At 46.9% G+C, this 12,154-nt stretch overlaps 1 protein-coding gene across 2 annotated transcripts in view; it reads right to left on the bottom strand.

Annotated features, from left to right (window-relative positions):
* Positions 1 to 12,154, bottom strand: part of LOC121274289 (gastrula zinc finger protein xLCGF3.1-like) — a 283,992-nt gene that overhangs the window by 261,604 nt on the left and 10,234 nt on the right. The window contains exon 2 of one of the 2 annotated variants that reach the window (XM_041181520.1): positions 10,800 to 10,887. The gene's annotated coding sequence lies outside the window, so the exon portion shown is untranslated. Of the gene's footprint in view, positions 1 to 8,082; positions 9,714 to 10,799; positions 10,888 to 12,154 lie in introns of those variants that run through there. The other variant, XM_041181519.1, reaches the window with a different exon arrangement.

Genomic DNA, 12,154 nt, shown 5'->3' with positions numbered 1-12,154 from the left:
CACACACCAATCAGTAACGCACGTCGATCAGTAACGCATGTCGATCAGTAACGCACATCGATCAGTAACATGGAGCAGTCAGTAACGCACATCGATCAGTAACACACATCAATCAGTAACGCACATCGATCAGTAACATACATGAATGAGTAACACACATCGATCAGCAACACACATCGATCAGTAACACACATCGATCAGTAACACACATCGATCAGTAACGCACATCGGTCAGTAACACACATCGATCAGTAACGCATATCGATCAGTAATACACATCAATCAGTAACACACATCGATCAGTAACATGGAGCGGTCAGTAACACTGATCGATCAGTAATACACATCGAACAGTAACGCACATCGAGCAGTAACACACATCGATCAGTAACACGGATCGGTCAGCAACACTGATCGGTCAGTAATACTGATCGGTCAGTAACACTGATCTGTCAGTAACACACATCGATCAGTAACGCATATCGATCAGTAACACACATCGATCAGTAACACACATCGATCAGTAACACGGATCGGTCAGTAACACTGATCGGTCAGTAACACTGATATGTCAGTAACACACATCGATCAATAACACACATCGATCAGTAACATGGGGCAGTCAGTAACACACATCGATCAGTAACATAGAGCGGTCAGTAACACACATCGATCAGTAACGCACATCGATCAGTAACACGGATCGGTCAGCAATGCACACCGATCAGTAACACGGATCGGTCAGTAACACGGATCGGTCAGTAACACGGATCGGTCAGTAACACGGATCAGTCAGTAACGCACATCGGTCAGTAACACTGATCGGTCAGTAACACGGATCGGTTGGTCAGTAACACGGATCAGTCAGTAACGCACATCGATCAGTAACGCACATCGGTCAGTAACATGGAGCAGTCAGTAACGCACATCGATCAGTAACACACATCGATCAGTAACGCACATCGATCAGTAACGCACATCGTTCAGTAGCACACATCGATCAGTAACACACATCGATCAGTAACATGGAGCGGTCAGTAACGCACATCGATCAGTAACATGGAGCAGTCAGTAACACGGATCAGTCAGTAACGCACATCGATCAGTAACGCACGTCGATCAGTAACGCACGTCGATCAGTAACGCACATCGATCAGTAACATGGAGCAGTCAGTAACGCACATCGATCAGAACACACATCGATCAGTAACACACATCAATCAGTAACGCACATCGATCACTAACATACATCAATTAGTAATACACATCGATCAGTAACACACATCGATCAGTAACACACATCGATCAGTAACGCACATCGGTCAGTAACACACATCGATCAGTAACGCACATCGATCAGTAATACACATCAATCAGTAACACACATCGATCAGTAACATGGAGCGGTCAGTAACACTGATCGATCAGTAATACACATCGATCAGTAACGCACATCGATCAGTAACACACATCGATCAGTAACACACATCGATCAGTAACATGGATCGGTCAGTAACACTGATCGGTCAGTAATACTGATCGGTCAGTAACACTGATATGTCAGTAACACACATCGATCAGTAACGCACATCGATCAGTAACACACATCGATCAGTAACACACATCGATCAGTAACACGGATCGATCAGTAACACGGATCGATCAGTAACACGGATCGGTCAGTAACACTGATCGGTCAGTAACACTGATATGTCAGTAACACACATCGATCAATAACACACATCGATCAGTAACATGGAGCAGTCAGTAACACATATCGATCAGTAACACTGATCGGTCAGTAATACTGATCGGTCAGTAACACTGATATGTCAGTAACACACATCGATCAGTAACACACATCGATCAGTAACACACATCGATCAGTAACACACATCGATCAGTAACGCACATCGATCAGTAACACGGATCGATCAGTAACACGGATCGGTCAGTAACAATGATCGGTCAGTAACACTGATATGTCAGTAACACACATCGATCAGTAACACACATCGATCAGTAACACACATCGATCAGTAACACGGATCGATCAGTAACACGGATCGGTCAGTAACACTGATATGTCAGTAACACACATCGATCAATAACACACATTGATCAGTAACATGGAGCAGTCAGTAACACACATCGATCAGTAACATGGAGCAGTCAATAACGCACATTGATCAGTAACATGGATCGATCAGTAACGCACATCGATCAGTAACACGGATCGGTCAGTAATGCACAACGATCAGTAACACAGATCGGTCAGTAACACGGATCGGTCAGTAACACGGAGCAGTCAGTAACGCACATCGGTCAGTAACACTGATCGGTCAGTAACACGGATCGGTTGGTCAGTAACACGGATCAGTCAGTAACGCACATCGATCAGTAACGCACATCAGTCAGTTACATGGAGCAGTCAGTAACGCACATCGATCAGTAACGCACATCGATCAGTAACGCACATCGTTCAGTAGCACACATCGATCAGTAACACACATCGATCAGTAACATGGAGCGGTCAGTAACGCACATCGATCAGTAACATGGAGCAGTCAGTAACACGGAACAGTCAGTAACGCACATCGATCAGTAACGAACGTCGATCAGTAACGCACGTCGATCAGTAACGCACATTGATCAGTAACATGGAGCAGTCAGTAACGCACATCGATCGGAACACACATCGATCAGTAACACACATCAATCAGTAACACACATCGATCAGTAACATGGAGCGGTCAGTAACACTGATCGATCAGTAATACACATCGATCAGTAACGCACATCGATCAGTAACACACATCGATCAGTAACACGGATCGGTCAGTAACACTAATCGGTCAGTAATACTGATCGGTCAGTAACACTGATATGTCAGTAACACACATCGATCAGTAACGCACATCGATCAGTAACACACATCGATCAGTAACACACAACGATCAGTAACACACAACGATCAGTAACACGGATCGGTCAGTAACACTGATCGGTCAGTAACACTGATATGTCAGTAACACACATCGATCAATAACACACATCGATCAGTAACATGGAGCAGTCAGTAACACACATCGATCAGTAACATGGAGGGGTCAGTAACGCACATTGATCAGTAACACGGATCGATCAGTAACGCACATCGATCAGTAGCGCACATCGATCAGTAATGCACATCGATCAGTAACACTGATCGATCAGTAATACACATCGATCAGTAACGCACATCGATCAGTAACGCACATCGATCAGTAACACACATCGATCAGTAACACGGATCGATCAGTAACACGGATCGGTCAGTAACACTGATCGGTCAGTAACACTGATATGTCAGTAACACACATCGATCAATAACACACATCGATCAGTAACATGGAGTAGTCAGTAACACACATCGATCAGTAACATGGAGCGGTCAGTAACACACATCGATCAGTAACACACATCGATCAGTAACACGGATCGGTCAGTAACACTGATCGGTCAGAAATACTGATCGGTCAGTAACACTGATATGTCAGTAACACACATCGATCAGTAACGCACATCGATCAGTAACACACATCGATCAGTAACACACATCGATCAGTAACACACATCGATCAGTAACACGGATCGATCAGTAACACGGATCGGTCAGTAACAATGATCGGTCAGTAACACTGATATGTCAGTAACACACATCGATCAATAACACATATCGATCGGTAACATGGAGCAGTCAGTAACACACATCGATCAGTAACATGGAGCGGTCATTAACGCACATTGATCAGTAACACGGATCGATCAGTAACACACATCGATCAGTAACACACATCGATCAGTAACACACATCGATCAGTAACGCACATCGATCAGTAACACACTTCGGTCAGTAACGCACATCGATCAGTAACACACATCGATCAGTAATGCACGTCGATCAGTAACGCACGTCGATCAGTAACGCACATCGATCAGTAACGCACGTCGATCAGTAACGCACATCGATCAGTAACATCGAGCGGTCAGTAACGCACATCAATCAGTAACATGGAGCGGTCAGTAACACACATTGATCAGTAATGCACGTCGATCAGTAACGCACATCGATCAGTAACGCACATCGATCAGTAACGCACATCACTCAGTAACGCAATCGATCAGTAACATGGAGCAGTCAGTAACACACATCGATCAGTAACGCACATCGATCAGTAACACACATCGATCAATAACGCACATCGATCAGTAACACACATCAATCAGTAACACACATCGATCAGTAACACGCATCGATCAGCAACGCGCATCGATAAGTAACGCGCAACGATCAGGAACGCACATCAATCAGTAACGCACATCAATCATTAACACGGATCGATCAGTAACACGGATGTGTCAGTAACACACATCGATCAGTAACGCACATCGATCAGTAACACGGATCGGTCAGTAACACACATCGATCAGTAACGCACATCGATCAGTAACGCACATTGATCAGTAATGCACATTGATCAGTAGCACAGACTAATCAGTCACAGCGATCAGTCAGTAATACGGATCAGTCAGTAACACGCATCAGTCAGTAACACACATCAGTCAGTAACATGGAAAAGTCAGTAACACGCATCAGTCAGTAACACCGATCAGTCAGTAACATATTGTTCAGTAACATGGACAGGTGAGTAACACGCAGCAGGTAGTTACCCACATTGGACAGTAACACACATTGGTCAGTAACCCACAGTGGTCAGTAACGCATGGGACAATAACACATGTCAGTGACACACATCGGTCAGTAATATAGATCGGTCAGTAACCCACACTGGTCAGTAACACATGGGACAATAACACACATTGGTCAGTAACCCACACTGGTCAGTAACGCATGGGACAATAACACATGTCAGTGACACACATCGGTCAGTAATATAGATCGGTCAGTAACCCACACTGGTCAGTAACACACATCGGTCAGTAATATAAGTTGGTCATTAAACCAATCAGTCAGTAACACGGATCAGTCAGTAACACGGAAAAGTCAGTAACATGGAAAAGTCAGTAACACGTGTCAGTCAGTAACCCACATTGGTCAGTAACCCACATTGGTCAGCAACATGGGCTGGTCAATAAACTGATGGGTGGATAACACGCTTCGCTCAGTAACACGGATCAGGCAGTAACACGGATCAGGAACTGCATCGGTCGGTACCTCGGATTGGCCAGTAACACAGATTGGTCAGTGACCTGGAAAGGTCAGTAACCCAGTTTGGTCAGTGACCTGGAAAGGTCAGTAACCCAGATAGGTCAGTAACACACATCGATCAGTAACATGGAGCGGTCATTAACGCACATTGATCAGTAACACGGATCGATCAGTAACACACATCGATCAGTAACACACATCGATCAGTAACACACATCGATCAGTAACGCACATCGATCAGTAACATACATTAATCAGTAACACACATCGATCAGTAACACACATCGATCAGTAACGCACATCAATCAGTAACACACATCGATCAGTAATGCACGTCGATCAGTAACGCACGTCGATCAGTAACGCACATCGATCAGTAACGCACGTCGATCAGTAACGCACATCGATCAGTAACATCGAGCGGTCAATAACGCACATCAATCAGTAACATGGAGCGGTCAGTAACACACATTGATCAGTAATGCACGTCGATCAGTAACGCACATCGATCAGTAACGCACATCGATCAGTAACGCACATCACTCAGTAACGCAATCGATCAGTAACATGGAGCAGTCAGTAACACACATCGATCAGTAACGCACATCGATCAGTAACACACATCGATCAATAACGCACATCGATCAGTAACACACATCAATCAGTAACACACATCGATCAGTAACACGCATCGATCAGCAACGCGCATCGATAAGTAACGCGCAACGATCAGGAACGCACATCAATCAGTAACGCACATCGATCATTAACATGGATCGATCAGTAACACGGATGCGTCAGTAACACACATCGATCAGTAACGCACATCGATCAGTAACACGGATCGGTCAGTAACACACATCGATCAGTAACGCACATCGATCAGTAACGCACATTGATCAGTAATGCACATTGATCAGTAGCACAGACTAATCAGTCACAGCGATCAGTCAGTAATACGGATCAGTCAGTAACACGCATCAGTCAGTAACACACATCAGTCAGTAACATGGAAAAGTCAGTAACACGCATCAGTCAGTAACACCGATCAGTCAGTAACATATTGTTCAGTAACATGGACAGGTGAGTAACACGCAGCAGGTAGTTACCCACATTGGACAGTAACACACATTGGTCAGTAACCCACAGTGGTCAGTAACGCATGGGACAATAACACATGTCAGTGACACACATCGGTCAGTAATATAGATCGGTCAGTAACCCACACTGGTCAGTAACACATGGGACAATAACACACATTGGTCAGTAACCCACACTGGTCAGTAACGCATGGGACAATAACACATGTCAGTGACACACATCGGTCAGTAATATAGATCGGTCAGTAACCCACACTGGTCAGTAACACACATCGGTCAGTAATATAAGTTGGTCATTAAACCAATCAGTCAGTAACACGGATCAGTCAGTAACACGGAAAAGTCAGTAACATGGAAAAGTCAGTAACACGTGTCAGTCAGTAACCCACATTGGTCAGTAACCCACATTGGTCAGCAACATGGGCTGGTCAATAAACTGATGGGTGGATAACACGCTTCGCTCAGTAACACGGATCAGGCAGTAACACGGATCAGGAACTGCATCGGTCGGTACCTCGGATTGGCCAGTAACACAGATTGGTCAGTGACCTGGAAAGGTCAGTAACCCAGTTTGGTCAGTGACCTGGAAAGGTCAGTAACCCAGATAGGTCAGTAACACAGATCGGTCAGTAACACAGATCGGTCAGTAACACAGATCAGTCAGTAACATGGATCGGTCAGTGACATGGATCGGTCAGTGACACAGATCGGTCAGTAACATGGATTGGTCAGTAGCATGGATCGGTCAGTAGCATGGTTTGGTCAGTAGTCCAGAACGCTTAGTGACCCGGATCAGTCAGAGACCCGGATTGGTCAGTAATTCGTAAGGGTCAGAGACCCGGATTGGTCAGTAAGATGAATCAGTCAGTAACCCGGATTGGCCATTGAGCTGGATCGGTCAGTAACCTGGATCAGTAACACAGTTTGGTCAGTTCAACTGATCGATTAACTCATTGTGGTCACTGACTTATATCTATCAGTTGAATTGATTAGTAAACCAGCAGCCAGTCAGCTAAACCACTTTGATCAGTTTACATGGTCAGTTAACCAGCATCGATTAGTTAACCTGCTTCATCAGTTAACCGTTTATTGGTCAGTGGACCTACATCAGTCAGTTGTCTTGACCCATTTTAGTCAGTTAATTGGTCGGTCCTTTCAGTCAGTTCACTCCCAGTCTGTTCAAATTGGGTCTCCCATTGAAGACGGAGATGAGGAGGAATTTCTTCTCTCAAAGATTTGTTAGTCTGTGGAAGTCACTCCCCCAGAGAGCAGTGGAGGCTGGCTCATTGCATATATACAAGACTGAGTTAGACAGATTTTTGACCGACTATGGAGTCGAGGGTTATGGGGGGGGGGCGGAAACAGACAGGAAAGTGGAGTTGAAGCCACAATCAGATCAGCCATGATCTTATTGAAGGGGAGAGCAGGCTCAAGGGGCCGAATGGCCTACTGCTCCTATTCTTCACGTTGTTATGTTCAGTTAATCCATTTTGATCAGTTTGGTCAGTGAATAAGTTTCAGTCAGTCAGCCAGTTTTGGTCAGATGATCTAGACGATAGGAAATGGAAGGAAGGGGGCCTAACCGGCTCCTCAAACAGTTCAATACTTCACTTAAAAGGGTGAGCATCTGTGGGAGGTAATCACCCACAGCCCACGGAGGGCTGCAGCTGCCCCTTTAAGAGCCCAGAAACCATGAGTGAGGATGGGGTGGGCTGGGGGTGTACAAATCCAAGTCCAGGCCAAAGAGTAAGGGGAAAGAGTTTCACTCACAGCCTTGCTCCACGCACAAAGCTTCAGGTTTGCTTCCACACTGTAATCTGGGATCTCTATGTAACAGATTAAATCTGCCACAGGACCAAAGCTGGATTAGAGCTGGGGATGGATTAAATCTGGACTCGAGCTGGAGATGGGTTGAAGCTGGATTAGAGATGATGTTGGATTGAATGCTGCAGGAGTGAATCCATTCCAGGCTGGGCTGGTCTATTCCAGGGTGTTCCAGGCACAGGTGGATCTATTCCAGGCTGGGTTGATCTATTCCTGGGGTATTCCAGACTGGAGTGGATCTATTCCAGGATATTCCAGCTGGGATCTGTCTATTCCCAGATATTCCAGGCTGGGATCTGTCTATTCCTGGCTGGAATATGTCTATTCCATGATATTCCAGACTTGGATCTGTCTATTCCGGGGTATTCCAGGCTGGGATCTGGATATTCCGGGGTATTCCAGCTGGGATCTGTCTATTCCAGACTGGGATCTGTCTATTCCGGGGTATTCCAGGCTGAGATCTGTCTATCCCAGGCTGGGGTATGTCTATTCGGGGATATTCCAGCTGGGATCTGTCTATTCCAGGATATTCCAGGCTGAGATCTGTCTATTCTGGGATGTTCCAGCTGGGATCTGTCTATTCCAGGGTATTCCAGGCTGAGATCTGTCTATTCTGGGATATTCCAGCTGGGATCTGTCTATTCCGAAGTATTCCAGGCTGGGATCTGTCTATTCTGGGATATTCCAGGCTGGGATCTGTCTATTCGGGGATATTCCATCTGGGATCTGTCTAATCCAGACTGGGATCTGTCTAATCCGAAGTATTCCAGGCTGGGATCTGTCTATTCAGGGATATTCCAGCTGGGATCTGTCTATTCCGGGGTATTCCAGGCTGAGATGTGTCTAATCTGAAGTATTCCAGGCTGGGATCTGTCTGTTCAGGGATATTCCAGCTGAGATCTATCTAGTCCAGGGTATTCCAGGCTGGGATCTGTCTAGCCCAGGCTGGGATCTGTCTATTCCAGGGAATTCCAGGCTGGGATCTGTATAACCCAGGCTGGGATCTATCTAACCCAGGCTGGGATCTGTCTATTCCAGGGAATTCCAGGCTGGGGTCTGTCTATTCCGGGGTGTTCCAGCTGGGATCTGTCTAATCCAGGCTGGGAACTGTCTATTCCAGGGAATTCCAGGCTGGGGTCTGTCTATTCCGGGGTGTTCCAGCTGGGATCTGTCTAATCCAGGCTGGGAACTGTCTATTCCAGGGAATTCCAGGCTGGGGTCTGTCTATTCGAGGTATTCCAGGCTGGGATCTGTCTAATCCAGGATGGGATCTGTCTATTCCAGGGAATTCCAGGCTGGGGTCTGTCTATTCGAGGTATTCCAGGCTGGGATCTGTCTAATCCAGGCTGGGATCTGTCTATTCCAGGGAATTCCAGGCTGGGGTCTGTCTATTCCGGGGTGTTCCAGCTGGGATCTGTCTAATCCAGGCTGGGAACTGTCTATTCCAGGGAATTCCAGGCTGGGGTCTGTCTATTCGAGGTATTCCAGGCTGGGATCTGTCTAATCCAGGCTGGGAACTGTCTATTCCAGGGAATTCCAGGCTGGGGTCTGTCTATTCGAGGTATTCCAGGCTGGGATCTGTCTAACCCAGGCTGGGATCTGTCTAACCCAGGCTGGGATCTGTCTAACCCAGGCTGGGGTCTGTCTAACCCAGGCTGGGATCTGTCTAACCCAGGCTGGGGTCTGTCTAACCCAGGCTGGGATCTGTCTAACCCAGGCTGGGGTCTGTCTAACCCAGGCTGGGATCTGTCTAACCCAGGCTGGGATCTGTCTAACCCAGGCTGGGATCTGTCTAACCCAGGCTGGGGTCTGTCTAACCCAGGCTGGGATCTGTCTAACCCAGGCTGGGATCTGTCTAACCCAGGCTGGGGTCTGTCTAACCCAGGCTGGGGTCTGTCTAACCCAGGCTGGGATCTGTCTAACCCAGGCTGGGGTCTGTCTAACCCAGGCTGGGATCTGTCTAACCCAGGCTGGGATCTGTCTAACCCAGGCTGGGATCTGTCTAACCCAGGCTGGGGTCTGTCTATTCGAGGTATTCCAGGCAGCTGCAGCTTCTCCCAGCCAGGCTCAGGCTGCTCCAGACAAAGGGAGCCAGGGTTTAGGTCCCTCCTTCTCCTGCGCTCCCATTGGCTGGCCATCCGGAGCCGCCGGCTCTGCCGAGGCCGCCCGGCGCTTCCTATTGGACAGAACTGCCGTCAATAACCGCTCTGACGTCAAACCCGCCGAGGCATCATTGGCGCCAAGGCGTCCGGTGGGTGGGTGGGGACTCCGCTGGAGCGGGCGGGCGGGTCCGGAGCTCGGGCGGGCGGAGGCTCCGCTGGAGCGGAGCGGGCGGAGGCTCCGCTGGAGCGGAGCGGGCGGGCGGGTCCGGAGCTCGGGCGGGGGAGGCGCAAGGGCGGGTTGCCCGGCGCCGATTCCAGCCACAGGAAGACAGCTCCTCTCATTGGTTAATAAAACCCGGTTACGTGTGAGTGGGCGTGGCTGTCTTGTTGTCCCACCCACTGAATGCTTGACCATTGTCCTGATGTGGGTCAAAGGGCATCGATAGGAGGGATAGGGATGGGTCGGAATGAGGAATTGAAGGGAATGAGTATCAGTGAGAAGGTTGTATTGGAGACATTACTGGGACTGAAGGTGATAAGTCGCGGGACCTGATGACCTACCTCCCAGAGTGTTGGAACCGAGAGCTATGGAGATAGTGGATGCATTAGTGATCATCTTCTCAAAATCCTATAGATTCTGGAGTGGTTCCTGCAGATTGGAAAGTAGCAAATGTTACCCCACTATTTAAGAAGAGACACATAAACAGACCCATTAGGAGCAGGAGTAGGCCACTCAGCCCCTCAAGCCTGCTCCACCATTCAATAAGATCGTGGCTGATCTGAATCTAACCTCAACCCCATATTCCTGCCTATCCTCGCTAATCTTTCACCACTCCCCCCACCACCCTTGTTAATCAAGAATCTATCTAGCTCTGCCTTAAAAATGTTCATAGACTCTGCTTCCACTGCCTTTTTAGGAAGAGAGTTCCAAAGACTCGCTACCCTCTGAGAGAAAAAAATTCTCATCTCTGTCTTAAATGGGCAACCCCATATTTCTAAGCAGTGACTCCCGAGGTCTAGATTCTCCCACAAGAAGACACATCCTCTCCACATCCACCCTGAAGTGAACTGGGAAACCAGGCTAGAGGATAGATCAATAGAGAAGCAGTGGCAAACATTTGAGGGGATATTTCAGGGTATTCAGAATAAGTACATTCCTATTATAAAGAAAAATTCTAAGGGGAGGACCCACCATCTGTGGTTCACTAAAGAAGTTAAGGAAAGCATCAAAATTAAGAAAAAAGCATACAACTCTGCACAGATGAGTAACAGGACAGATGTTTGGTCAGAATATAAAGAACGGCAGAGAGTGACTAAAAGGTTAATCAGGAGATAGAAATTAGAGTATGAGAGGAAGCTAGCTAGAAATGTAAAAATGGATAGCAAGAGTTTCTACAGGTTTTTAAGAAGGAAAAGAGTGAGTAAAGTGAGTGTTTGTTCTCTCGAGAGTGACAGTGGGGAGTTAATAGTAGATAATAAGGAAATGGCGGAAGAAATGAACAAATATTTTGCTTCTGTGTTCACTATAGAGGATACAAAAAACACTCCAGTAATAGCTACAAATCAGGAGGTGAAAGGGAGAGTGGAACTTGGTGAAATTGAAATTATTAGGGACATGGTACTTAGCAAATTGATGGAGCTGCAGGTTGGCAAGACTCCGGATCACGATGGATTACATCCTAGGCTCCTAATAAAGGTGGCTAATGAGATAGTCTGGTGTTAATTTCCCAAAATTCTCTAGATTCTGGAAAGGTTCCATCAGACTGGAAAGTAGCAAATATAACCCCTCTATTCAAGAAGGGAGGGAGGCAGAAAACAGAAAACTATAGGCCAGTTAGTTTGATATCTGCTGTGGGGAAGTTGTTAGAAATCCCAAACTGTGGTGGTGATGTTGGGAATGGCATTAAACAGGAAAT

This window comes from Carcharodon carcharias (genome assembly GCF_017639515.1).
Source record: "Carcharodon carcharias isolate sCarCar2 chromosome 35 unlocalized genomic scaffold, sCarCar2.pri SUPER_35_unloc_9, whole genome shotgun sequence".
Classification (NCBI taxonomy): Eukaryota; Metazoa; Chordata; class Chondrichthyes; order Lamniformes; family Lamnidae; genus Carcharodon; species Carcharodon carcharias.
This window is presented reverse-complemented; position numbering and strand designations above follow the sequence as displayed.